General features: G+C 33.2%; 1 pseudogene; it reads left to right on the forward strand.

Moving 5' to 3' along the window:
• The first annotated feature begins 2272 nt into the window (after nucleotides 1–2272).
• LOC113563495 lies at nucleotides 2273–3714 on the forward strand (annotated as a pseudogene).
• Nucleotides 3715–6991: the final 3277 nt, after the last annotated feature.

Genomic DNA, 6991 nt, shown 5'->3' on the forward strand with positions numbered 1-6991 from the left:
TCTGGAATATTCCTTCCATAGGGCCAACCGAAGTTTCAATATTAATGCTGGGTAAAAATATTTGATTGTGCCAACAAAATACGCAATAATATTTCCGATCTTGTTCATTCAGAACTCGATAAACTCGTACACATTTAACCAAATTAACTTCCGCCATTATAATTATTTTATTATTCCGACTTAGGTTTTATATATTCAAAGTTTTTCGTGTATGTGTTATACAAAAAATCTGTGTTTGACATACAATCCTATTTAAGTTGTCATGTCCCAAAAGTTCTCTATAAATACTCTTGCAATGTATACAATAACTCATGGGTCGTTTCTGAAAAGTTGCTCGTTGCAACTTACGCAGGTTCCTAAATCTACGGTCCCGCTGGCAATGTAATGCGTAATAATAATTTCAAAATTACTAGTATTGCTTTCTTACTAAAACAGGACATACAATATAAATGTCGTGTTAATCGATGTACAACCTTAATATTAACTATGCATTTTGCATGATTTAAAACTAGCGGGTCTAAAGTCTTACTAGACTGCGCATGATTATTCATTATATAGCCTTAAAATTATTTCTTATATTAATGATGACATGTATTTATGTCTAATGCTATTTTTCCTTTACAAAGTTTAATCAATTAAGGAAAATTAGCATTTTAGGAATCTATTTTATTAATATTTGACATGTTCAAATTATAAAAAAAAAAAAAAAAAAAAAAAAAAAAAAAAAAAAAAAAAATAATTTAAGTATATAATGAATAATCATGCGCAGTCTAGAAGACTTTAGACCCGCTAGTTTTAAATCATGCAAAATGCATAGTTAATATTAAGGTTGTACATCGATTAACACGACATTTATATTGTATGTCCTGTTTTAGTAAGAAAGCAATACTAGTAATTTTGAAATTATTATTACGCATTACATTGCCAGCGGGACCGTAGATTTAGGAACCTGCGTAAGTTGCAACGAGCAACGTTTTCAGAAACGACCCATGAGTTATTGTATACATTGCAAGAGTATTTATAGAGAACTTTTGGGACATGACAACTTAAATAGGATTGTATGTCAAACACAGATTTTTTGTATAACACATACACGAAAAACTTTGAATATATAAAACCTAAGTCGGAATAATAAAATAATTATAATGGCGGAAGTTAATTTGGTTAAATGTGTACGAGTTTATCGAGTTCTGAATGAACAAGATCGGAAATATTATGCGTATTTTGTTGGCACAATCAAATATTTTTACCCAGCATTAATATTGAAACTTCGGTTGGCCCTATGGAAGGAATATTCCAGACACTACATTATTTTACAAATTGTTTTAATACAATGATTTTCCGATGTGCCATGTGTAACAATAAATTATCCGATATTGTTATGATAGATCAATGTGAAAGATGTTACTTAAAATTTAGGAATTTAAGAACACGAGGCCAATTACAAGATTCAGATTTGTTAACTACTTGTTTCATTTATAATTTGGAAAAAAATGAGCTAACACACTCATGCGTATCAGGTTAAAAGCATATGGTAACACCATACAGAAGTATTGGCAATATTTATTAAGCTGAATGATTGTAACATTGTCCATAGAACAATGAAGCCGTTATCAGGAATTATGTTATTTGTATTAATCCCCACAACCTACGGACTCATTGGATTCGATTGTGGAGGTCAGCATTTAAATGTAACCACAGTATCATTGCTAGGTGTCAGAGACTGTGAACTTAAGCACCAATCGTTAAATACATCTGACACACACATTCAGTTACTACAACTTGCGGAATACAATTACGTGGAAGTGATACAGTGCAAAGTTGAAATATCGCGAGTGATACAGTACTGTGGAATGCATTCGCATATATCAGCTGTAGCCAATGCACGACTAGAGTACCTACAGGAAGTTTCCAGAGTCAAGTGCTACCACGCTTTTCAGGAAGGGACCTTCTCCATAGGACTGGGAGGGATCGTCACCAAACTGAAGCCTAATACTACCACCGTTCACAGCATCCTGCTTGCCGGAACGATAAACCATGATGGAACCTGCAAGGGTACACAATTCTCCGACCCTTACGGGACTTGGCACAACGTCGTAGTAGATGGAACTGTACGGATATCATTAAAGTCATCCTATGTTCCTGTGCACCTAAATTCTGGAAAAGTAATGCTAAGATCAGGAACTGTCTGCACACTGAGCGACGGTTTTTGCATCGATTTTGACGATGGATATTCATATTGGAAACCATGCCCACATCGTCTTGAATTTCCACCAGTACAACGTACTGTATGAAGGAACGGCAGTTAAAATGAATGGAATAATGGATACCATTCATCAGACTATTTATACTCTTGTCAGTCAGGATACAACTTTTGCCTTGACAGCAGGAGGAAGTCAAGCCGTGTGTGGATACACCCTACTCACCACGGAGCATCCTAAACTATTTATCTTGGAGGCAGAAAAGGGAAACACCTTCGCGGAGCGAAGAGACATCCCTGTGGAGAACCTCGATATTTTCACCTACGTCAACTCTAAATTCGTGTACGTAGAAAAACATATACGACATCAGATGACATCGTTGTATCGTGACGTTATTCAACAACGTTGCGAGCTGGAAAAGGAAGTGTTAAAAAACACACTGTCCTTCGCTACTCTTCAGCCAGACGAATTCGCTTATCGGCTCATGAAAGGACCAGGTTACATGGCCGTCACTGCAGGGGAAGCCGTTCATGTCATCAAGTGTATACCAGTGGACGTCATCGTACGCCGCACTAAGGAATGTTATATTGAGCTACCGGTTACAGTACGCAACACTTCCCTCTTTATCACACCAAAATCACACGTGTTGACCAAGATGGGAACCATACGAGAGTGTAGCTACGAATTGCCAACCCTTTATCGAATTGAGGATACATGGATTGAACTTATTCCGGAGCCACGTGTTCGCAGAACATCGTTGCAGCAGTTACAACCTATGACAAGTATGTCATGGAATTATTTAACGCCGGGACCACTAGCTTCCAGCGGAATATATTCCCAGGCGGATCTTGATAAAATCAGGGATCATATAATGTTCCCTGCTGAAAAGCCAGCGTTACTTAACAGCATGGCTCGTGGAATCACCGGACACGTCATGCCTGACGATACCATGTCCATTTACAACTTATTGGATGAAGCATCATTAAACAAAATTGCTGAGTCAACTGCAAACGGATCTGGGGCGGATTCATCACATTTGGATCAGCCACAGCGGAGTTTTTGGAGTATTATTAGTAGTACGACTAATCAAGCTAGCCATCGACACGATGATACATGGTTATGCTCTACATTCAGCCTACGGATGCAGTCTGTACGTGCTAGGAGCTATCTGGAGCTCCTTGACTCATCTGCTACTCTATTTGGCCAGAGGTACAGCCAAACGCAGCCACACGGATGGACGAGCAGATCCCGAGGAACAACGATCATCGGAACCTGTGGAACCAGTATTATCGCAGTCTTTGTCGCAGAACAACCCTAGCAATCAGTCAACTTCGCCGCAGGTGACTGACAGTGAAACCATTGTATACACAGACTTACAAAAACGTTTGCGTGAATATTAGAACCATTTCCTCGATTGCATCGGAAATGTTCTTAAATAAGGGGGGGGATGTGACGTCCTGGCGTCCACCTCACACCCATTTTTAATTTTTTTATTTGCAATATTAATTATTAATGTATAACCACTGATAGTTATTTTTGAGCGCCCATTGATACTTACCATTTTTGCTTCACTACTTATTATTAACCACAGGCTTACGTACAGTAGTCTGTTATTAACCTAACCAAGAATATTATTTACTTAGCAACCTAACCGACACATTTATTATGTTAAAAGCTTTAGCTTGATACTAGTTTTAATATAAAAATATATGAAGTAATAATATTAACATATATAAAGGGAAAAGAAAATATTAAAAGCACAAAAACAATATATATGTATAACTTAGTTATATGCTTTATGATAGATTTATTTAATTAATTAGTCACGTATATATATATATATATATATATTTCTGAAACATAAAACAAAAACATACATAAAATCAGTAAAATATATAAAAACAGTTTTATATACTCTAGCAGTTAAATAAAATAATTTTGAAACATTTATATTAATAATTTGATAGATTTATAATATAATATTACGAGATTGGTAATATTTAGATCGTTTGAACTGTAATACCATGAAGGTTTTTATAGGTGTAGCAAAACCATTGAGCTACTTAATATTGTTTATTATATAAAAAGTATTAATGTTAGTTGTAATAATTGAAAGAATTAATTTAAAAATATATCTTATTATATGGTTATATAGCCATTGATAAGTATTACAAATTTGGCTTAATACATTTGGGTTCTTGACAGGATAAAATATTTAATTATTTTTAATAACAAAGAAACAAATTGATTTGAAATGGATTTTATTATACTATAGTAAAGTCCTTTGCAAGTAGGTAATTTTCGTTAAAACCAATAGGGTCGGTTATTATATAAAAACGGAAAAATCAATTAGTTATTTAAGACAAGAGTAAAAATAATGCCGGCGGAATTGAGTTTTATTAAGTGACGGTGTAGCTTTGATAGTTATTATAATTTACGGAGACATTTGGTGTTGATTGTTGTACAAGGTCATAAGTTGTTATTAATAACAATTAAAGGAGTAAATTTTGGAATTAATTTTATTATACAATGAAATAGTTTTGTGAGTGTAGTAAATTGTATTACCACATTTGAAGTGATTTATCGTATAGAAAAATTAATATTATTTTTATAACATAAAAGGAGAAACATTTTATAAGTAAAAGAATGTAGAATATTTGTCTACAATCTTAGTCAAAAAGAAGTACGTATTTAAATTACGAAATTGCAATAAAATTTTACTAAATTTTTTGGGTCTAAAATTTGAACCGTAAGGAAATAATTTGTTATAATTATATTGAAGCATCTAGGTCATAAGAGGAAACTAATAGGGACCTCAGATTTTGAAAATAATCATTTTTACGGAAGTGACCAACAACTTTTGGGAATCATCATTTTTAGCTAGGCTGATGGTACCTATGATGAAATTTTTCTTATCGCACCACGGGATCATTGAGAAACCACAAAATTGCAAAGTCACTATTTGTTAAACAAATCAGCGTTATTTTTCAATATTTATAGTGTAGAAAGTTTTAATGAAATATTAATAGTTTAGAAGTTACAAAGTTAAAAACAATTAAAGTAAAATCAATTAGTGAACAATTTAATATAAAAGGAAATAAGTTGTTTAACCCAAAAATATTAAGAAAAGAATAAATCGTTAATTAATTATGAATAAAAGTATATTACACATGGTATTACATTCATAGTAAGGATTATTGAATTTATTTAATGGAATATTTTATGTTACTGAGCATTAATTTAAGTATATAATTATTACGCATTTAATCTGTTAATAATTAAGTATATTAACAACACCATATACGAACACACTTATATATGTGCATATAACCCATAAAAGAATTATTGGTTATTTAAGATTTTATGAATTAATTAAGACTAATATTGTATTGGAATAATAATTTATACGGTTTAATTATAATATTAAACCCGGCACACCAATAGTTGCTTTATTACTAATTTTATAATAACCAAAGAATAGACGTGCAAGTACATACACGTGTATATCTATATATATAGGCATCCCTATATATATAAGACAATTATTGGTTGAGTGAGATTTTATAAGTTTATTAGAATGGAATCTTGAAATAATAATTTTAGATGATTTAATTACATTATTAAAGGCTCATGATACCAATAATTGATTTACAATAATTTATAATGATTATTATTTCACTGAATGCGTTATATTATTAAGTAGACGTATGCAGGGTCTTATAATAATTCATGCATAAGACTAGGAGCATATAAGATGCATATGTCAAGCGTTATAATTTTAAGGATTAAATTTGTGAGCATTACAGAATTATTTAAATATTAATTTGAATAAGACAGTGAACACAGCGTTAAGTAACAAAGGAATAAAGATTTAAATTCACGAAGGAATATTATTTCATGATGACTAATTGTAAAAGACGGTGACTTGTCGGCACCTGATTGAAATAATAATCCAAGACCGCTGTCTTAATCAAAGGTTGAATAGATATCTCGAGCAAGACATATCGGCAGGAAGTTGCAGCTGCCATTTGATTCGGAGAAACTCCGGTTGATTAAAAAGCATAACAGATGAGCGATAATTCTGTACTGCGAATTTCATGTTGAACTTACGCGTCAAAATACGTTTATCTTTTGTAAGCGTTGAGCTCACCGTTGAGCTCATCGTCCCCACTAGACGCACCGTGAGACCAATCCCACCACTTAAGTTTTCGATCCCACCATAAGAATCTTCGAAAACGAAGAACCAATGAGTTAAGTGGGCAGAGCCTCCCTACTATTTTAGTTTTTGCTTTAACCGTAGCGTCCCCACTTATTGTAATCCCTTCTCGAGCTACAGGGACCCTGTCCCCAGCATCATAATTTTTGAGTATATAACGTGATGCAGCAGCCAGAGAAAAGACTCACACTTTAGACTCACACTTTTTACACACACCTTTTACACTGTACCTTTTTGACGACCCTTTTAGACTACACTTACTTTTAATTAATTATTGGAGTCGCTAGCTAGCGTAAATTCGCTAACTAAGCGTAAAATATAACGTAGAGCCAGTGAAGTTTGAGTTATTACCAAAGTCTGATTGACTTATTCTTGTGCTGCTACATCATCAAGTGCTTCCTGACCTGAGGGTTAGATTTGTGCGAACGCTTGTGAGTAGATTTATTTAATTATTTTATACTCGCTGCTCTTATGGAACGTTATACTTGTACTCCATATACATACTACACATTTTGACAGATTTATAAAGTTTCAATACATTATTATATTTACAGTTACTTAATATTTTCGAATT

The sequence above is a fragment of the Ooceraea biroi genome, unplaced genomic scaffold, assembly GCF_003672135.1.
Source record: "Ooceraea biroi isolate clonal line C1 unplaced genomic scaffold, Obir_v5.4 UnassembledTig29, whole genome shotgun sequence".
NCBI lineage: Eukaryota > Metazoa > Arthropoda > Insecta > Hymenoptera > Formicidae > Ooceraea > Ooceraea biroi.